Consider the following 23,547-nt stretch of genomic DNA (forward strand, 5'->3'; position numbering starts at 1 on the left):
TATGGTGCAAAACATGATGCAAAATTTGCGCCGATTTTTTCACCAAGCCTTGCACCAAGTTTAACACCAAGTGTTGCACCAGATTTTGCATGAGGTTTTGCATAGGGTTTTGCACCAAGTTTTGTGCCATCCTTTGCACCAAATTTTGTGCCAATTTCTACGTCAAGTTTGGCAACTAATTTTGTTTCACCTACTTTTGCATCCTCTATTGCATCCATAGTTTTGCGCCTACACTTGCATCAACTTTTGAATCATTTTTTGCATCCTATTTTGCATCATTTTTTGAATCTTTTTTTGCATCCCCCTATGAAACAAGTCATGCGTCGATGTTTGTGCCTAGTTTTGCATCTACTTTAGCATATACTTTTGTTTCATCCACTTTTTCATGTTGTTTTGCTTCCATATTTTCATCCTCTATTGCACCCATTATTGTGTCAAGTATTGTATCCACTTTTGTTGTGCCATAATTTGTGCCTAGTTTGGCACCTACCTTTGCACCCACTTTTGCTTCTAATTTTGCATCCATGTTTGCATCCTCATTTGTGCCTAAGTTTTCATTTACTTTTGCATCTGTTTTTGCATCCATTTTTGTATCCAATTTTGCACCAGGTTTTGTGTCTCATTTTGCATCTACTTTTGCATCAAGTTCTGTTGCAACCACTTTTGCATCCAATTTTTCATCCACTATTGCACCCATGTTTACATCCACTTTTTCATCCCTTTTGGTGTCTTCTTTTGCATCAAAATTTGCTTCCTTTTTCGCTTCTATAATTGCATCCACTTTTTTTGTGCCATAATTTGCAACATGTTTTGCATCACCGTTGTACCAACATTTTCTTCCACCTTTGCATCCACATTTCCATCCTCTTTTTTATCCAAATTTGCATCAAATATTTCATGTTTTTTTGCATCCACTTTTGTGTCAGGTTTATGCATCAAGTTTTGCATCTTGTTTTGTATCTACTTTTGCATCTACTTTCGTTGCGTCCATTTTTGCATCGAATTTTGTGTCCACAGTTGCACCCATGTTTGCATCCACTTTTGATTCCTTTTTTGCATCTTCTTTTGCATCCAAGTTTGCATCTTTTTTTTGTCTACTATTGCTACTAATTTTTCATCCACTTTTGTTGCACCACAATTTGTGCCACGGTTTGTGCCTACCATTGCACCCGCATTTCTTTCTACTTTTGCATCCACATTTGCATAGTCTTTTGTATCCAAGTTTGCATCAAATATTGTGTATGTTTTTTCATCCCCTTTTGCATCGACTTTTACGTCAGGGTTTGCGTCTAATTTTACATCTACTTTTGTACCTATTTCTATTTCATCCACTTTTGGTTATAATTTTGTGTTCATTGTTGCACCCGTGTTTGCATCCATGTTTACATAATTTTTTCCAAGTTTGCATCTTTTTTGCATCCAAGTTTGTGTCCTTTTTTGCATCCATTGTTGCATCCACTTTTGTTTCACCACAATTTGCACCAACTTTTGCTCCTACTATTGCACCCATGTTTGCTTCCACTTTTGTATCCGCGTTTGCATCATATTTTGTGTCCAAGTTTGTATTGACTATTGCATCCACTTTTGTGTCGGGTTTTGCATATTGTTTTGCATCTACTTCTATCGCATCCACTTTTGTAGCCAATTTTACATCCATTGTTGCACCCATTTTTGTGTCTACTCTTGCATCTATTTTCCAACACTCATCAAGTTTTTGCATTGATGATATTTCTTATGAAATTGAAATTTATGAACAACTAATGACAATGCCAATAATCATGATGATGATGACATGAATGTGATTATGATGATAAATATTATGGTGGTTACAATGAAAATGACAATGATGATGATGATGAAGACAACAATGATTATGATGATGACAAGCTAATTACCTAATATTATGATGATACCAATTTTTAAATGTTTTCATTGTCATAATCATAATCATTATCATCCAAGTCATCATCATATGATCATAATTATTATCATTGGCATTTAGGTCATCATCAATAAACAATAATGGCATGAATGATGATGACAATGCCAATGATGATGATGTCCATGATGACGATGGCAACAATGATGATAGAAATTACATTAATGATGATGATGGGGATGATGAAAATGATAATGAAGATGATAATGATGGTGATGATCATCATCATCATCTCTCAAAAATAGAGTTTTTATTTCTTATGAATATATCACGTGTCCTAAGCAACCCTTTTCTAACGCTCATCACATTTTTTGGGTTGAAGATATTTCTTACAATGCCGATAATTATGAACAATTGATGACAATGTTGATAATCATGACGATGAAAATGATGAAGATGATAACGATGACATGAATGGTGATTATGATGATAATGAGTAATGATGACAATAGTGATAACAATGATGACGGTGTTGATAATGATAATGAAGACGATTACGATGATTATGATGCTACCAACGACCTTACAGTCTTATGGATTCATGAACTTACTAGTTTCAAGACCATCTTCTACATATGTATTACACACAATTTTCATGTACCTCAATTTTGGTACCAAAAAAATAAAAAATTGTAATATAATAGACAATAATCACACTCTACTTGGGGAATACATGGCTCACTTATTGTCTTTTCCTACTCCCCTGCATAGTTTATGGTCTTCAACATCTCTTTCTAACAAGTTTTCCATTTGCTTCATGCTATAGGCTATACATCTCCTCTTGTTTGAAGTGATTCTCCATTTGAATTTTTAATTTTTAACCAAAACACCTTAGTTTATTTATGTTAGGCATATATGGTTTGATAACTTACTCATACTATATGGCTTCTTTCGATCTCATATAGTTTTGGGACATATATCATATGATATAACACATCATCATAGCACCCTTCCCACATTCTATACATGATTAATATGGCATATCTCCTTTTTACCTTGGGTCGTGGTTTTCATGAAATAAATATGCACACAGATTAGGGATTGAATTTATACAATGATGTGTTGTTATGTTTTGATTTTAGTTCTTAATATATTTTTGACACCTAATCCTCGGGGACTGGGAAAATATGGTGTAAATATGTAAATACAAAATAATAAAATGAATATACCTTGGAATGTGAATCCCAAGGGTCTCTCCCCTATGTGTATATATTAATGTTCTTCTTAATAGAAAATTTCAATATTATGGAGTTACCATATACCTAGTTTGACATGGTATCAAAGCGCAAGTCTGCAGGTCCCAAATTTAGCATCCTTTTTCCTTTGTAACTCCTTTTCCATTAGTCTAACATGTCCCTTTGCCATTCCTTGCCTTGGTAGAACCATTTGCGTTGTGGAAAATTGAAATTCATCCACATTGACCTTAACAAATTATCCTTTTGTTGCCTGAATATAAATTTTCTGTATTCATTTTATGCACTATACACACTGATTGAGGCCCTCCTTCAGTTGATACACATTGTGCATGTTGTAACAAGGTTGTAGACAACATTTCATCGCTCAATTCTAGCTTGAAAGGCCATGGTGGTACTGTAACTAAACCTACGTTTACTTGTGTTTACACATCCCTGCATTTAACTGTGATTATTGGTTAGTGTTGGCATTGGCATTGGTGTTGAGCGTTAGTTTTGTGAAGTTTGTTGAGTGTAATGTGAATGTTGCAGATTGCATAAGGAAATCTCTAATGAAGATTTGGATACTCCCTCGAAATCACAACTTCCTTTACCATGAATTGTTATGCGGGTATCACTAATAATATATGCTACATTTCATTGAATTATAATTAAGAATTGGTCCATTCATATATGCAATGATTGCCATTACATAGTTTCAAAAAATAATATAACGTTGAAAACATACATAATATGTATATATTTTCATATTTGTGAATGGCAGAACACATTTGTTTTATATTATAATACCATGAGCAGTAATGAAGAAGGAGAAGCCTCATGGGAGTTTGACAATTGGCGAAGTCAAGTATTCACTTTTTCATCTCTCATCCATTTCAGTTATCCTCTCTTATTGTGTCATAACCCCCCCTCTTTCTCTGGCAAAATCAATATTCCACATTCACTTTGTAGTTTATATTATATTTAAAACTTTCACATCATTGTCACATCAAAAATTACTTTTGTACCAAGGAAAATTTTAGGGGTTGAATTTCACCCTAGGGATAATCTTCTATATTTTTTCTCAAAAATAGATTCACTAATTTCCATTTTTGCTAAAAATATTTCATCCAAATTTAATAGGATAAAATTATTTTACCTTGAAAATGCCAAAATTTTATAGAAACTATATAAAATCTTTTGAAATTTGAATATTTTTACAAAAATATAACCAATATTTTACAGTTTACATATTTAAGACAATAAGATTCATCAGGGTTTCTACACTTAAAAATAAATTTCATTCCTTCATATTTTCCCTATTTAGTACTTCAACTTAGGAAAAGTTTTGATCTCTAAGTCTAATATCTTCCCTAGTCTGGCCTTGGCCTTGGGCTTCCACTAGGAACATAAACATATGTACAAATTTATATCATATGTTTGTTCAGGTTTTGAGCAAAGAGGATCCTGTTGTCCCCTTCCTGTATAGTGTGCTACATATTTCATGTTCTCTCGCTCTTACATATCTCCCTCCACTTCTCCATCTCTCTCTTACATGGCCAAACTAGAATCCAAGCCATAAGAATTGGATACCCGGATATTTCATGCATTCCATCCAACTATTAAACCCCCCAACCTTCCATTGCAAACTAAGGCAATGAAACTCCACCCCTTTAGTAGGTCTTCCAGACAAATGACAACCAAAAACACCATCTCCCAACAGTTGTCGCCGATGGCCTGGAGGATGTTTTGCAGAAAGGAACTACACCATCCAAATATTCCTTGGCACCTAAAGCCTCCAATCCAAAACCTTTTTCTGACCCAATATGTCCTTGCACCAGGTATTTGCCTCTCGATAGATGGTCCTTCACAGAAAAGGGAAGCTAATAGTTTTTAGCCAAGTGCCCATACCTATGGCACCACCTACACCTAAAAGGTATTCCTCCATAATCCAGTAACCAAATATGCTCCAACCCAATCTCGATATCCATGTCTTCTAGAAGCCCTTCTCTGAGATCCATATTAGCCAAAATACAAATGTACATCTTAATCCCCATCTCCAAATACGTAGGTTCATGGTCTAGATAGGATCCCAATGAGCTACCCATATCTTTGAAAATTAGGGCATCCTAATAGTCACGGATGGATACTTGGAAGATGAACCTAAATTGGGGCCACATATTGTTGCAAAATCCAAAGTGAGGCAAGCTAATCTATTTTTCATATAATGACATCATATTATGATGTTTCATTCTTATTATTCTTTCTTATCATCAAGACTAATGTCAAACAACAAATAAAAGAGAACACAAGATGTAGGCATGCAACCATGGCAAAACCCCACTCTAGGGGAAAACCTGGTCAAAAAATTCTTCCTTCAGTAGATTAAGAACAAGATGAGATGGCCAAGACTCCCACAACCTAACCTAGAGACTCCCTCCATCAAGTCAACTCCATCAAGCTTTGATCATTTCTTAATGGTGACATACTTCAGTTTTGTGGCACCCAAAACATGCTCACGATTCTATATCATCCTCAATACACTTTGATCTTCAGTTATGGACCCGTCCTTGGTCTTGTAGTATCCCTTATCATACTTCTTGCAGTCATATATCTCCGTAGGAAACAATATCGAGTTCCTTTTCTTCAATGAGTTGTAGGCCTTGTTCATTGCACTTGTATTAGTTTTGTGATAACTTGGTATTCAGCCCATAAACATATCAATGTTTTTACCTTAATACTCCCACACTGTCTTGTAGTCATAGTGATATATATTCACCAAAATTTATGAACCCATTCTTTAAGATTATCTAAATTGTCTCACTGGGATTTTTCATTGAACTTGTTTCTAAGATTACACGAATCCATCACTCTGAAACTGATCCAAATAGTTCAGTGTAGTATACAGAAACCCTGTCACTTGATTCCACCGAACTACTTTCTCTATGATTTGAGTGAAGTTACATCCTCATTCTCTAAAAATTATTTGAACATGTCTCCTTAATGTATACTGAAATCCATCACTATGACAAATGAACTTCCTTATGAGATTTTGCACCGACCCTGTAATCCGCACTTACTTTTGTGATCTCACGAATTATTTTATATGTTTATGACCGAAGGTTGCACTCCTATATATAGTAGTTTCCTTTTGCAATGATCTGACATGAGTTCAATGAGTGTAGCTGACTTGATGATGATTTATTTTTAGGCTGACACCAAGGAGACTTTGATGTTGGAGGAGTTTAACATAACAAGATAGTATTTGACTTTTACTTATAAATCATAAAGCCTACAAGGGAGGCTTGACCTATGACAATTGACCCAAGCATGAAACCCATGCTTTAACAAGTCAATTCAATTAATAATAAAAATTATTTTTTCTTTGTCTTTACAAATATATTTCATTTTGACTCAAGTACAATGAAGACCGAACCTAGTTAAATTCTTCAACACTCCCTCTTAACAAGGGAGGTTTTCATACTTACATATAAATACAGAGGTATGTGGAGGATCACAAAACACATAATCTATGAAGAGTTTAGGCATCGCAATGCCATGGACTAGATTCTTAACCAGGACAATCTATCCAAGGTCTCTCAACAATTTAGGCACCGCAACGCCATGGACTAGCTTCTTGACAAGGGAAATCTATTCGAGAGGGACTAAGATGGACAAAAGCTTTCATCCTATATAGGTACCTGTTGTGCCCTACAACAACCCCCCATTTCATATTATTCGTATTTGCAAAAATTTAACATATGGAATGGGTCCCTTTTAAAATCTTGGCATCAATGCTTCTATGCTCAAAAAAGGCCAGATAATCAAATGAGTTTTCATATATTTAAGCCTTTTTGGGATATTAAAGTTTCGAATAATAAATAATCTTTTGTTATTGCGATAAAGCGATCGCAAGATCGCATATCGCAATAACATGAGACATGCATTCAAATGACAGTTTGGTCTCCGCCGATGCGATATCGCTATCGGCGATCGGCAATATTACATGCACACCAAGTAACGGCACATGACTCATCCCCCGACGCGAAGCGATATCAGCTATCGGCGATACATCACGTGGGACCGCTTTATGTTATAAGTCCCGACCCGACGCGATATCGCTATCGGCCGTCGGCAGAATTCCACCCACTTCAGTAAGGCGCCCGGTTCCTACCCCCGATGCGATGCGATATCGCAATCGGTAAACCCCAAACCACTTTATGTGTACCTAGCTCCGTTTCCATGCGCTAGCCCCATGCGATATCGCTTATCGCCTGTCGGCAGGATCTTTTGGTAATAATTGTGCAGCACTTATTCCTCGAAGCGATGCGATATCGCTCATCGATGGTCAGCATTCTTAAAAGCCATTATTTAAAGCTTTAATTTTATATTCATATCCGGTTGACAAAGCACGAATCCCAAAATGCCGTTAAATGCAAGGGATAAGGTAATGCGTGTGTATTTAAAAGATTTTGCCCCTTCGATTAACGAACACCAGCGCTTAACCGCGAGAATATCTGTTGCACGCTTAAGGGAGTCATTCACCCGGATAACGGTGTAATCATCACATTTAATGGGTAGCAGGCCTCAAATCACCATTAATTCATCTGTAATATCCTCTAAGCGATTAGATCCGCAGCCACTTTTGAAAATTAATCTTGGCACGCTTCAAATGATATATCTATCCCGCTGTGAAGTGTCATTGTTATTATGTTGTTACGATTTCTCTTGCAATTGTGTAGAATTCGTCTTTTGGGAGAAGTCTGAGCATGATGGGGAAAAGATCCAAGAGGACTACGGGCTCTGCTGTTACACCTATAGCAGGGCAAGCTGCCACAGATAAGAAGAAAGGCCTCATTTCAGACACTACGTGCACTGGCCTTAACAAGAAGACTACATGGCAGGGCACATATAATTTACTAGAAGCTGAGCAACCGGAAGTTTCAGTGACAGTGGCTACTGCCGATTCAACCAAAAAGTCCGATGCGACTCTCAAAGAATTGGCCGATTCCTTTCTTTACAGAATAGCGGCCAGAGAGCAAGTCCTTCCCTACACTGATGTAGTGCGATGGGCAATCGAGGAAATTCCAATCATTGACAGAACATTCCACACGAGAGACGGGCGGATTTTTGGGTCATTTAAGCCAGAGCACCTAAGGCAAATGTATCATTTGCCTGAGCCAGATAAAATCTACAACAAAGACTTCTTGGAGAAGTTTGCAGCTGAAAATGAAACACCATCCGAGCCCATTCGAGATTGGAGGCAGAACCCGGCCAAACACAAGCACGAAAGCTCGGGTAAGTACTCCGTTGATTCTTTGGCTTCTCCCTATTGCTATGCGGGAATTATGATGTGTAGGCTATGGGGATTACATGATTCTACCAATTTTGATATAGAAATGGTTCCCCTGATGGAGGCCGCTGTTAATAGTATAATCATGGATTGGGCCACCATTCTTTCTGATAAGTTGACTGTAGCTATTCGGGATTTTAGAGCTAAATCTGTAGTCACTGAAAGGAAAATTCCCCCATTTTATTATAGTGCCTACATTATGGACACATTGTGTTTTAACTCTGAGTTTCCCATCCTCGGTTGGAGATGGACCACCCAAGACCCTTCGCCCATTCATGTGTATCATCAGAAATTGTGGAAGTCCTCTTACAAGGACCATTTGTATCAAATTTGCAATGGTTTTATGGTTCCCATTCATTATTCCATCTTCGATCGGCCTATTCCCAAAATTTCCTATCTCGCTTCCTTCGACCTACCAGCTGTAGCAGGATGGTTTGGAGAAGAGCATTTTACCTATATTAGGGTTTATGGAAGCCAAGCCAAGCCGCATATTCTCCCTCTATATGTTCCAGACAAACTGTTAGCCCGAGAGATCTCCTACCAAATCATGGCCGATAGTGTAACCCAAACTCTCAAGAATGAGAAGAAGAAGGGCTGGCCCCCTTTTCCCTTGAGGATGGGTGTTTTTACTCTGCTTAATCTTAAGCATGCAAAAAAGGAGGCTATAAAGATGCAAGCTTTATCCCTGCCCACTATGCCAGCCAGACTCTATGATCCAAGGAAGACTGCTTATCTTGCCCTAGAACAGGCCAAACTGACAAAGATTGACCATCAAGAAGATGAGTTTGATGACCTGTTCGTAGCTGCCGATTCGATAAGCCAAACCAAACAGCTTGCCATGATGAGATACAATGATGAGAAATTAACTGAGTTCAATAAACTTAGAGAGAAGAGGTTGCAAACTCTGTCTCTAGATTTATTGTCATTAACCTCAGCGTCCTCCTCAAGCGAGCCTGGTCAGAAACAAACAAGCCAACCTCCTGTTATAATTAAGGAACAAAAGAAACAACAGGAGGAAAGGCAGAAGAAGCAGCAGGCAGAAAAGCAGAGAAAGGAGCAGTCTGAAAGGCAAAAGAAGGAGCAAATGGAAAAGCAGCAGAAAGAGCTGAAGGAACAAGAACAGAGAAAGCAGAAGCAGATGGAGGAACAGCGGAAGAAGGAAGAAGAAGAAAAACAAAAGAAAGAACTGGCAGATAGGCAGAAAAAGGAATTAGCGGATGAGCAAAGAAGAGAGCAAGAAGAGAAACAGAGAAAGGAGTTAGAGGAGCAGCAGCGGAAAGAGCTGGAGGAGCAAAAGAAGTTGGAACAAGAAAAGGAGAAGAGTAAATCCCCGACGGAGCAACACAAACAGACCTCCATGGATCCTGAATTGCTTAAACAATGGGATCAATTCGATTCCATTATCAGTGGAAAGGAAGGCTCCAAAGACACCTCTAAGACAAGCGACGCACCAGACACCACTTCTTCTCAGGTTCTAAGCGGAACCAGCGGCCCACCCACTTCAAAGGATGTCGAGGTAATCACCAAAGACCCTTCCGATCAGATTGTGCTCCAGGTGGAAGATATTCCTCCCCTGGACGTTTTCTACAGCCCTAAGCACAAAGCAGTTGTTAAGCGCTCAAGGAAGAGACGAAGGCTTGATCAACCTTCCATCTTTCCTGAGCAAACAGTCACGGGGAATGTAGTCTGGAAGGAGGAATTGGACCCCTCCAATGACCTAACCAAGCTATCGCAGTATGCGGGAGCTTATTCTGCAGCAACTATTGATAAAGCATCGGAGGTAAGTCTTTTGTTAAAGACTAAGGACCAAGAGATTTGGGCATTGCAAGCAGAAGTAGCAGAGGCGCGAAATAAGGCAGCACAGGTAGAAGAGCAGTTGCTGACACAACAGCAAGAAAACAATATATTGACCCAGCAGCTGCAAATGGAAAAACAGAGGATTGACCAGAGCGCAATCCAGAAGCAGAAAGAGTTAACGGAGGCATTGACGCAATTGAGAGCGGCAAACGAGCTAATGACGAAGTCAAAAGATGAGCAAATCGCTCAACTGTTAGCACAGCTCGAAGATATCAAAGGCACTAAGAAAGTCGAAGATTTCAGAGCAGAGGCAGCTCAAATAAATAGTGCATTAATATCTCTAGTTAGACTCTTATGCCGACAACTTACCGAGGTTGAGCCATTATGTGAAATATCTACAACAGTGTGTAAGCAGATAGAAAGGGCCAGAAATGAGCTAGATCAAACCGAAGAAACTATAGCCGAATATCTTGATTGGCAAGATTCTGATGAAGGGAAGGCAGCGAACTTGCCTAGAATCTATGAAACATACAAAGACATACTCTTCACGGAATGGAACACTCAGATGATGAAAGCGGAAAGGGCAGCTTCAAGGTGTAAAATGATTGCCAACAATATGATAGATCTAGTCAACAATACACTTTATTTGGCCAGCATGATCTCTCAGTGCACACCTGGAAGCATAACCACGGCAAACATGATTGAACAAACAAGTTATCATGAACTGGAGGAAAGGAGAAAGTTAATTGCTGGAGTAAATACTTTAACCTCCGACGCATATTGGCTCTTTCTAATCAAGCCGCACACTCAAAGGTCGGCTCTTAAGTGTTTAACAGATGCTCTCGAATGCCTGATCCCCGACATTAAGGATGCCACATATGATGCCCAGCTCACGTCGCGTCTCAATACTCCACCGGAAGCAGAGCCAATGCTGGCGATATGTAAGCTGAGGTTTAAAGGCAAAGAGCCCACCGAATGAAGCATTGCTGCCGACTGCCAGATCGCCCAAAAAAGATGGAAAACATTTATTGATGCCAATTTAATAGATTTTCAGTTTCTTTTAGATATTTAGATTAGATTAGTATTTATAGACCCTTTCATTGTTTTGGAAAGGGTCGTAAAATTTTGTAATAGACTTAAAGACTGAAGTTTGCACTACTGTGCTTCAGTCTATATTCTTTTGTGAAACTCGACCAATAGTCCTTAATTTGACAAGAAGGCTGTTTTATGCAATTGCGCACTATTGTCTCTTGTTTGGAATGCTTTTTTGGTTTGAAGAAAGGACTGCGACATAGCGATTTATATAATGGATTGTTGAGCGGCTTACATGGTACTTTTATCTGCATCTGTCCTCTTTCCTCTCATATGAATTGTTGTGTTATTATTTTTGCTATTGTTGAATACATGTATGCGCTATAACCGCAAATTTTCATTGCATTCCACTATTGGATGTTTTGTGATATGCCCTTTCTTTTAATCATGCATGTAGCAATGATATGAATGACAATGTGTAGTAATTTGCTATTATCGCTCTGCATAACTAATTATGCAGAGAAATCTTAAATGGTTTAAACGTCTATGCTTTAGTGTTAGAGTCATCTATATGCCTGCCTTAAAGCACAGATCATCAAACGCTATGCTTTGAAAGATTGATAAGTCCCGGGATTAGATTATAGTTACTATATTTCGCTGATAGTTTTAGCTGTTCGCTTATCACCATCATACATCATAAGTTACTCATCCATCCCACTTTTATTCATTATTGGGAAACTGGTCCCATTATCCCCAGTCGGAGCCACTATTCCAAACGGAAAAGGAGCTGTACTAAGGTCCGGACCGGGTGGTTTCCCCTTTGTTGTGGCAGCGATTTTCGAGGCCTCAACAAAATTGGCGCTAGAAGGAGGGCCTTGACTGTGAATGGCAAGCAGACCCAAATCGGCAAGTCATTCTAAGAGTAATTCTCCCTCCAAATCTCCTCGTTCTTCTCAATTGCATGCTGGTTCCCCAGCCCATAACCAAGAAGAAGAGGAATCAACCACCACTGCTCAATCCCATCATATCCCAGAACAGCTAAGTCTTGAATCTCCTGAAGTCCAGTCTCTAATCCATAAACTTCAGAGCTTCTCGATCTCACCACAGAAATCTGAGATATCAGAAAGCAGTGCGACTTCGCAGTTCAACCTCACTCATCCTCTCACCAGACTTCAGAGCGAAAAACTCGGTATTGAACCCACTGAGTTTCCTTTACCCAAAAGGAAGAAGCCAAAGAAAAATACTGAAGGATCTGATAGTGGGGAACTTTCTTCCACATCCTCCATTTCATCTCCCCATCTGCAAAGTCGACCATCCACTCCTCCATTACGTATTGTTGTTCATCAGGGAACAGGAGCCTCATTATCCCAACCTATTCACTCCTCATCTTTGATACCTTCCCATACATATGGAATCCCAACAGTAGGGTCAACCACTGTCCCTAGCATAATGGCAGACCCATGGACTAGGCCAGGTGCAGTTAACATGCCTGGACCATTGCATGATCTACCAGATGCTCCCGAAAAATGGCTGCCTAAATTTAATCCAGATAACGGAACCCAAGTTGAAGAACATATTAACAATTTTATGTTAGCAGTTAACTTAAAAGGAGTGACAGAGCAAGATGTTGTTGTAAGACTCTTCCCCTATACCTTACAAGGATCAGCGGGATCCTGGTATTTTTCCTTACCTTCTGGTTCAATTACCAGTTGGAACACATGCCAAGAGCAGTTTCTCACCAAATATGGAGATGACAGGTCCTTAGCCACTTTAATAAATGACCTCTCCAATCTGAGAATAGAGCATAGGGAACCGATAAAGGAGTTTAATGCTAGATTTAATAAACTCCTCAATAAAATCCCTATCGCTTCTAAACCAAGTGAACAAATACGAAGCGAATGGTATATTACAGCCCTACCCGCCAATATAGCTATTTTTGTAGACAGGGCTGGGAAACCTACCTTAGCTGAAAACATGAAAGAGGCACTTGCTGTTGAAAAGCGCATCAATGCTTTAGAAAAGAAAGCTGCTTTAGAAGATAGAAAAGCTAAAAAAGTCTCGTTTAAAGAAGATCCTAAGAAGAAAACCCCAAAGGACCCATATGACATGGAAGGTTTACAAAAGGTCCTTAAAACATTGTCTAACGAAATGGTTGAGATAAAGAAGCAGGTGGCCGAAACTTCGAACAAAAGACAATTTAGAACTTATAAAAAAACTGAATCAAAGCCGCCCAATGTTATATCTAACGCAGATTCAGACCAAGAAGAAGAGGAAGAGGAAACGACTTCACAAACCGATGATGAAGAAGAGGTAGCTGAATGCCACGGAATGTGGGATTTTATACTCCCAAAATCTGATACCGAGAATGAAGAAGAAGCCTTTCCGGTTACTACAAGAAGTAAAAACACTCCTGAACCCGCCCAGGCAACTTCAAAGAAGAGGAGCGCAGGTGCTACTACAGCAAAGGAGAAACCTCCCCCAAAGAAGTCACCTGTAGTAGTTCCACAAAACCAGCCTTCAACTTCTAGTTCTCCTTCAACATCCAAGACATTAGTGATATCCGATTCAATGGAATATAACATTGTTGATGACATGAAGAAAACTAAGGCAAATATAACCATGTTTGAACTTAGCAAACTAAAGCACCAACAAAAGTTACTTCTTAAAGAATTAAATGCTGTTCCCTCTACTCCCCTTCCCAGTGCAAGAGCTGCCAACGATTTAGGCCAGCCTCCTGCAGGTATGGTTGAAATTACCGATTCAGTTTTAATCGGAGATAAATCAAATTCTCACACTCCACCCTTCCTTCTGACTTATGAGATTTATAATAGAAACCTGCACAACTGTTTGATCGATTCAGGGGCCTCATCTAATATAATGCCAGCTTCAGTTTGTTCTAAGCTGAACATCGAACCCCAGAAGTCTGCCATTCATATTGTACAGTTGGACAGGACTAAGGTACAGGTTGTGGGAGAAATTAATTCTGTAACCATCAGGTTATCAGTCGACCCCAGAATTGTTCAGAGGATTGACATCCTAATTGCCGACATACCTGAATTTTATGGTTTGATTTTAAGCAGAGATTGGTCCGAAAAACTGCATGGGTATATTTCCACAGATTGGTCACATATGTGGCTTCCCTACAAGGGAAAGCCGAATCAGATAAGGATCGATCGGGAGAAGCATATGACCCACACAGTTACTGAATTTGAACAGGAAAACCAACCTGTAGCATTCAACAACAATATTTTGGGGAACTATTCGTCAGAATCATTCTTTGGCAACTTTGTTGCCCAACCATCTCCTTTTTCAGCTAATCATTTTACATCTCAGATTGAAAATTTTTCACAAACCGATAAGTCCAGATGTTTTAATGATGCTGAGAATAATGTAGATATTTTTGTTAATACTCCTTTATTTTGGTCTTTATATTTTGATGGCTCTAAGTGCAGCGAAGGCTCAGGAGCAGGTTGCATTTTGGTTAGCCCACAAGGAGAAAAGACAATGTTGTCTTGTAGGTTAGAATTTGAGTGTACCAACAACACAGCCGAATATGAAGCTTTAGTCCAAGGTTTATATAAAGCAATCGACCTTGAAGTGCGATATCTAAAAGTGTTCGGCGATTCGGAAATAATTGTCAAACAGGTGAGAAACGCAATTCACTGTCTTTCAAGTCACCTCAAGCATTATCAATCGCTAGTTCAGGATCTTACCTCACACTTTTCAGCCTTCAACATTTCTTCCATACCCAGGTCACAAAATTCAGCAGCCGACCTACTAGCCAATGTAGCTTCTAAACTTCTACCTTCTGAAGACTACAGCCTTGATAGATTTTCTATAGAATTACTTTTTAGGCCTTCAATTCCTGACAATGTCACCAATTGGAGAGTATTTAACCATGACGAAGATATCTTGCAGTTTCTAACGTCGGAAAAATCCTATGACAATCAAGTCATTGAGGAAGATGATCACGATCTACAGATGAAACAAGCGCCTCAGGAAAATTCAATTCCCAAACCCGTGGTGAAGCTTGAAGACCTTTACGATATCAAAGACAGGTTCAAACCTGTAATAAATGCAAAGCTTCAAAGTTCCACCCTTAGGTTTGAATTAATAAATCTAGGCACTGACGACGCTCCTCAAAACATCAACTTAGGAATAGGACTTTCCCAGGAAGAAAAGGAAGCATTTATTAAACTATTGAGAAAAAACAAACAAGTCTTTGCTTGGAAATATGATGACTTAAAGACATATGATACATCTATTATCCAGCATACCATCCCTATGCTTCCTAATCAGAAACCTATTCAGCAAAAGTTAAGGAAAATACATCCAAATTTGGAGGGCCAGATAAAGTCGGAGCTTAATAAGCTCTTGAAAGCCAAAATTATTTTTCCGGTCCGACATTCAAACTGGGTCTCTAATATGGTGCCAGTCAGAAAGAAAAATGGCGACATTCGAATTTGTATTGATTTCAGGAACTTGAATAAAGCAAGCCTGAAAGATAACTTCCCATTACCTACTATGGAGCAAATCCTCCAATCAGTAGCAGGCTCTGAATTGATGTCCTTTCTTGATGGATTCTCCGGATACAACCAAGTTTTGGTTCATCCTGATGACCAACTTAAAACCACATTCATAACAAAATGGGGAACTTATGCATATCAGAAAATGCCTTTTGGACTCATAAATGCGGGAGCGACATTCCAGAGAGCCATGGATATAGCCTTCAAAGGGTTGATTAATCGATCAGTAGTCATCTATTTAGACGATATTACTGTATATTCTAAAAAGAGATATAATCATTTGCATGACTTAAATCAAATCTTTCAGCGATGCAAAAGATATGGTATTTCTCTAAACCCAAAGAAGTCTTTCTTTGCTCTTGACCAAGGAAAACTCTTAGGTTTTATAGTATCCAAAGATGGCATTTATATTGATCCTGATCGGATTAAGGAAATTTCTGAAATCCCTTTCCCACACAATAAAAAATCGATGCAGTCATTTTTGGGTCAGATTAATTTTGTCAAACGATTTGTTCCAGATTTCTCTCAAATTGTATTACCACTCCAGACAATGATCAAGAAGAATTCAGTCTTCAAGTGGGGATCAGAAGAAAAGCAAGCTTTTGATGTTATCAAGCAATCAATAATCAATGCCCCAGCCTTGAATACTCCCAATTTTTCTAATCATTTTACATTGTATACCATTGCGTCCGATGTATCCTATGCTGCAGTTCTCACGCAGCCAAATGCTCACAACTTGGAAGCAACCATTTCATTTTTTAGCTCAAACCTTCAGGGTGCCGAATTAAATTATTCTGATGTGGAGAAACAAGCCTTTGCTGTGTTCAAAGCAGTCAAACATTACAGGCCCTTTCTTTTGAAAACTCACACGAAAGTTATAGTCCCTTTCCCAGCGGTAAGGAAACTATTAATTCAAAAAGAACTGGGTGAAAGAAGGGCCAATTGGGTTACAGCGCTTCAAGAATATGACTTAGAAATAAAGCCAGCAAAGATTGTTAGGGGCCAAGGTTTTTGCAGGATATTGGCAGGAGCGTCAAACATTCCTGAATCAAGCGATATGGATCAGACTGAATCAATCAATCAGATAAGTGTCACTGATTCTGAATCTCAATATGCAGATTTAATATTTTCTTTGAAGAATGGTTATGCTCCTCCAAATTTATCTTACAAAAATAAAAGGGCCATTAGGTTAAAAGCGAAGAATTTCACTCTCATTGATGATGTACTCTTTAGACAAAATTATGATTCTATCCTGTTAAGGTGTCTTGAGAAAACTGAAGCTCAAAAGGTTTTACAGGAGCTACATGATGGGCCAGCGGGAGGACATTTTGGAGCAGACACAACAGCCCACAAAGTTATTCATGTTGGATATTATTGGCCTACTCTGTTTAGAGATGCTCATGAATACGTAAGAAAATGCTTCAATTGCCAAACTTCTAGTGGAAGACAACGGAAATCAGCTTTCTCTCTACAACCTGTCAACATTGAACAGCCATTTGAACAATGGGGATTAGATATCATTGGAGAGATCACTCCACCATCTTCCAAACAACATAAGTATATCCTCACTGCTACCGATTATTTTACCAAATGGGTAGAGGCTATACCTTTGAAGGCAACAAATTCATAGGCAATCATCGAGTTCATAGACCAATTCATCATTACCAGGTTTGGTGTCCCAAACGCTCTCGTTTTTTATAATGCTTCCTATTTCTCAGGAAATGCCATGTATGATTTCGCCATTAAGAGGGGGTTTAAACTAAAATATTCTGCTAATTATTATCCCCAGGGAAATGGTTTAGCCGAATCTACTAATAAGAATCTCATCAAAATTATTAAGCGAACTGTTGAGCAGAATCATAGAAACTGGCACAGATCTTTAGTGTTTGCATTATGGGCTGATAGGATTACACAAAAAGCTTCTATAGGTTCCTCCCCTTTTAATCTGGTATATGGAAAAGAAGCAGTATTGCCTGCGAATCTTGTTTTACCCTCTTTAGCCCTAGTACAATACATTGAAGAGATTCCTTCTTCCTCTATCCAACTTAGACATGATCAAATTCTCAAATTAGAAGAAGAAAGGGAAAAAGCTAGAATCACTCATGTCAAACATCAACAAATCATCAAAGCATCCTTTGACTTAACCTCATCCGGTTCTAAACAGTTTCAAGTTGGCGACTTAGTTCTCAAATGGGACAAGGCCCATGAAGATAAAGGTAAGCATACCAAATTTCAGAAAATGTGGCTTGGACCATTTCAGATCTGTGAAAAGATAGGCCATTCGACCTTTTTATTGCAAGACTTATCAGGGGTGAGAGATTCTCTCCCTGTTAATGGCCTGATCTTGAAGAAATTCTTCAATTGAGGAGGTAACCCCTTCTCCTCTTTGTAGATTTGTGTAGTTTGTAGGATCAGTAGGAAATAAAACTGTAGAGTATCCCCATTGACCTTTTGCTGGGTTTGAAGAAGTTGTCTCACAAAATAATATGAATATTTGCTTTTAGATAGTAGAACCCTCAACCAAAAGGAATAATTTCTAGGAAACTAGATATCTGTGTGTTCTGAAATCACAACCTAACATTTTGGAAACTCTTCTCAAGAGGTAAAAGTTCTGTGAATCATTCTCGGTTTTCAAAACTGGTCTCTAAAGGTTATCCATTTTAAGATAGAAGCTAACCCATCTTCAGCATCTTCAACTCTTCACCTGTCATCCATGTGCTCTTAAGGAGAAAATTGTTCACCCCATTCGCTAAAGTTTGTGGTTACTCAGAGTGTAATTCTAAAATATAAAAGATTAAAGATAAGAGGTCTTATTACAAGCCTGCTTACCATGTTCATAGGAAAATAGTTTGACTGACATTACCAATGCTGCCTACCAAAACAGGGTAATGGCTTGAAATTTCAAGACAAGAGGTCTCATCACGAGCCAGCTTGTTCAGTTAAATTATTACCAGTGAATGGCATTGTCAACAGCTGGCCACCAAACCAGGACAATGGCTTTTTATCTTATTAATGACAAAGAAGAAAAAACAGGTGCAAAATAAAATATGGAAACATGTTTTAGATTCATTCTGTTAACTACACTCTTATGGGAATGGAAAAGCGAACAATACTATGGTTAAAAGGTATCCCTGTCGAGACTATAAACGTTTGCTGGCAACAGAGGCTCTACCTATGACAGAGGAGTTAATTATAAAAGCTGATTTGGGAAAGTTTTTGTTTTATCATTATAAACCAATAAAAGGCCTATTTTAAAGACTTAGGATGTATTTATTTTTCTTGAAGCCAATAGAAAAGAAGTTAACAGAATAAGTTCACTTGGCTCAGACCGCGTGAATATCCCGTTAAATTAGAAGTTTTCCCTTCTGATTAAGTTTCTATTTTCAAAAAAGTTTAAGTGTTGGTTTTTAATTTTTGAGATAACTGGTTCTTCCAGCGAATCGCCAATTGTTGTGCCCTACAACAACCCCCCATTTCATATTATTCGTATTTGCAAAAATTTAACATATGGAATGGGTCCCTTTTAAAATCTTGGCATCAATGCTTCTATGCTCAAAAAAGGCCGGATAATCAAATGAGTTTTCATATATTTAAGCCTTTTTGGGATATTAAAGTTTCGAATAATAAATAATCTTTTGTTATTGCGATAAAGCAATCGCAAGATCGCATATCGCAATAACATGAGACATGCATTCAAATGACAGTTTGGTCTCCGTCGATGCGATATCGCTATCGGCGATCGGCAATATTACATGCACACCAAGTAACGGCACATGACTCATCCCCCGACGCGACGCGATATCGGCTATCGGCGATACATCACGTGGGACCGCTTTATGTTATAAGTCCCGACCCGACGCGATATCGCTATCGGCCGTCGGCAGAATTCCACCCACTTCAGTAAGGCGCCCGGTTCCTACCCCCGATGCGATGCGATATCGCAATCGGTAAACCCCAAACCACTTTATGTGTACCTAGCTCCGTTTCCATGCGCTAGCCCCATGCGATATCGCTTATCGCCTGTCGGTAGGATCTTTTGGTAATAATTGTGCAGCACTTATTCCCCGAAGCGATGCGATATCGCTCATCGATGGTCAGCATTCTTAAAAGCCATTATTTAAAGCTTTAATTTTATATTCATATCCGGTTGACAAAGCACGAATCCCAAAATGCCGTTAAATGCAAGGGATAAGGTAATGCGTGTGTATTTAAAAGATTTTGCCCCTTCGATTAACGAACACCAGCGCTTAACCGCGAGAATATCTGTTGCACGCTTAAGGGAGTCATTCACCCGGATAACGGTGTAATCATCACATTTAATGGGTAGCAGGCCTCAAATCACCATTAATGCATCTGTAATATCCTCTAAGCGATTGGATCCGCAGCCACTTTTGAAAATTAATCTTGGCACGCTTCAAATGATATATCTATCCCGCTGTGAAGTGTCATTGTTATTATGTTGTTACGATTTCTCTTGCAATTGTGTAGAATTCGTCTTTTGGGAGAAGTCTGAGCATGATGGGGAAAAGATCCAAGAGGACTACGGGCTCTGCTGTTACACCTATAGTAGGGCAAGTTGCCACAGATAAGAAGAAAGGCCTCATTTCAAACACTACGTGCATTGGCCTTAACAAGAAGACTACATGGCAGGGCACATATAATTTATTAGAAGCTGAGCAACCGGAAGTTTCAGTGACAATGGCTACTGCCGATTCAACCAAAAAGTCCGATGCGACTCTCAAAGAATTGGCCGATTCCTTTCTTTACAGAATAGCGGCCAGAGAGCAAGTCCTTCCCTACACTGATGTAGTGCGATGGGAAATCGAGGAAATTCCGATCATTGACAGAACATTCCACACGAGAGACGGGCGGATTTTTGGGTCGTTTAAGCCAGAGCACCTAAGGCAAATGTATCATTTGCCTGAGCCAGAGAAAATCTACAACAAAGACTTCTTGGAGAAGTTTGCAGCTGAAAATGAAACATCATCTGAGCCCATTCAAGATTGGACACAGAACCCGGCCAAACACAAGCACGAAAGCTCGGGTAAGTACTCCATTGATTCTTTGGCTTCTCCCTATTGCTATGCGGGAATTATGATGTGTAGGCTATGGGGATTACATGATTCTGCCAATTTTGATATAGAAATGGTTCCCCTGATGGAGGCCGCTGTTAATAGTATAATCATGGATTGGGCCACCATTCTTTCTGATAAGTTGACTGTAGCTATTCGGGATTTTAGAGCTAAATCTGTAGTCACTGAAAGGAAAATTCCCCCATTTTATTATAGTGCCTACATTATGGACACATTGTGCTTTAACTCTGAGTTTCCCATCCTCGGTTGGAGATGGACCACCCAAGACCCTTCGCCCATTCATGTGTATCATCAGAAATTGTGGAAGTCCTCTTACAAGGACCATTTGTATCAAATTTGCAATGGTTTTATGGTTCCCATTCATTATTCCATCTTCGATCGGCCTATTCCCAAAATTTCCTATCTCGCTTCCTTCGACCTACCAGCTATAGCAGGATGGTTTGGAGAAGAGAATTTTACCTATATTAGGGTTTATGGAAGCCAAGCCAAGCCGCATATTCTCCCTCTATATGTTCCAGACAAACTGTTAGCCCGAGAGATCTCCTACCAAATCATGGCCGATAGTGTAACCCAAACTCTCAAGAATGAGAAGAAGAAGGGCTGGCCCCCTTTTCCCTTGAGGATGGGTGTTTTTACTCTGCTTAATCTTAAGCATGCAGAAAAGGAGGCTATAAAGATGCAAGCTTTATCCCTGCCCACTATGCCAGCCAGACTCTATGATCCAAGGAAGACTGCTTATCTTGCCCTAGAATAGGCCAAACTGACAAAGATTGACCATCAAGAAGATGAGTTTGATGACCTGTTCGTAGCTGCCGATTCGATAAGCCAAACCAAACAGCTTGCCATGATGAGATACAATGATGAGAATTTAACTAAGTTCAATAAACTTAGAGAGCAGAGGTTGCAAACTCTGTCTCTAGATTTATTGTCATTAACCTCAGCGTCCTCCTCAAGCGAGCCTGGTCAGAAACAAACAAGCCAACCTCCTGTTATAATTAAGGAACAAAAGAAACAACAGGAGGAAAGGCAGAAGAAGCAGCAGGCAGAAAAGCAGAGAAAGGAACAGTCTGAAAGGCAAAAGAAGGAGCAAATGGAAAAGCAGCAGAAAGAGCTGAAGGAACAAGAACAGAGAAAGCAGAAGCAAATGGAGGAACAGCGGAAGAAGGAAGAAGAAGAAAAACAAAAGAAAGAACTGGCAGATAGGCAGAAAAAGGAATTAGCGGATGAGCAAAGAAGAGAGCAAGAAGAGAAACAAAGAAAGGAGTTAGAGGAGCAGCAGCGGAAAGAACTGGAGGAGCAAAAGAAGTTGGAACAAGAAAAGGAGAAGAGTAAATCCCCGACGGAGCAACACAAACAGACCTCCATGGATCCTGAATTGCTTAAACAATGGGATCAATTCGATTCCATTATCAGTGGAAAGGAAAGCTCCAAAGACACCTCTAAGACAAGCGACGCACCAGACACCACTTCTTCTCAGGTTCTAAGCGGAACCAGCGGCCCACCCACTTCAAAGGATGTCGAGGTAATCACCAAAGACCCTTCCGATCAGATTGTGCTCCAGGTGGAAGATATTCCTCCCCTGGACGTTTTCTACAGCCCTAAGCACAAAGCAGTTGTTAAGCGCTCAAGGAAGAGACGAAGGCTTGATCAACCTTCCATCTTTCCTGAGCAAACAGTCACGGGGAATGTAGTCTGGAAGGAGGAATTGGACCCCTCCGATGACCTAACCAAGCTATTGCAGTATGCAGGAGCTTATTCTGCAGCAACTATTGATAAAGCATCGGAGGTAAGTCTTTTGTTAAAGACTAAGGACCAAGAGATTTGGGCATTGCAAGCAGAAGTAGCAGAGGCGCGAAATAAGGCAGCACAGGTAGAAGAGCAGTTGCTGACACAATAGCAAGAAAACAATATATTGACCCAGCAGCTGCAAATGGAAAAACAGAGGATTGACCAGAGCGCAATCCAGAAGCAGAAAGAGTTAACGGAGGCATTGACACAATTGAGAGCGGCAAACGAGCTAATGACGAAGTCAAAAGATGAGCAAATCGCTCAACTGTTAGCACAGCTCGAAGATATCAAAGGCACTAAGAAAGTCGAAGATTTCAGAGCAGAGGCAGCTCAAATAAATAGTGCATTAATATCTCTAGTTAGACTCTTATGCCGACAACTTACCGAGGTTGAGCCATTATGTGAAATATCTACAACAGTGTGTAAGCAGATAGAAAGGGCCAGAAATGAGCTAGATCAAACTGAAGAAACTATAGCCGAATATCTTGATTGGCAAGATTCTGATGAAGGGAAGGCAACGAACTTGCCTAGAATCTATGAAACATACAAAGACATACTCTTCACGGAATGGAACACTCAGATGATGAAAGCGGAAAGGGCAGCTTCAAGGTGTAAAATGATTGCCAACAATATGATAGATCTAGTCAACAACACACTTTATTTGGCCAGCATGATCTCTCAGTGCACACCTGGAAGCATAACCATGGCAAACATGATTGAACAAACAAGTTATCATGAACTGGAGGAAAGGAGAAAGTTAATTGCTAGAGTAAATACTTTAACCTCCGACGCATATTGGCTCTTTCTAATCAAGCCGCACACTCAAAGGTCGGCTCTTAAGTGTTTA

General features: G+C 39.4%; 1 pseudogene; it reads left to right on the forward strand.

Annotated features, from left to right (window-relative positions):
* The first annotated feature begins 2,371 nt into the window (after nt 1-2,371).
* LOC149180306 (uncharacterized) overlaps nt 2,372-23,547 on the forward strand; it is a 38,739-nt pseudogene continuing 17,563 nt past the window's right edge.

The sequence above is a fragment of the Pinus tabuliformis genome, chromosome 3_2 (genome assembly GCF_031772625.1).
Source record: "Pinus tabuliformis cultivar Carrire ecotype Pingquan chromosome 3_2, CPIR1, whole genome shotgun sequence".
In the NCBI taxonomy this organism is placed as follows: domain Eukaryota; kingdom Viridiplantae; phylum Streptophyta; class Pinopsida; order Pinales; family Pinaceae; genus Pinus; species Pinus tabuliformis.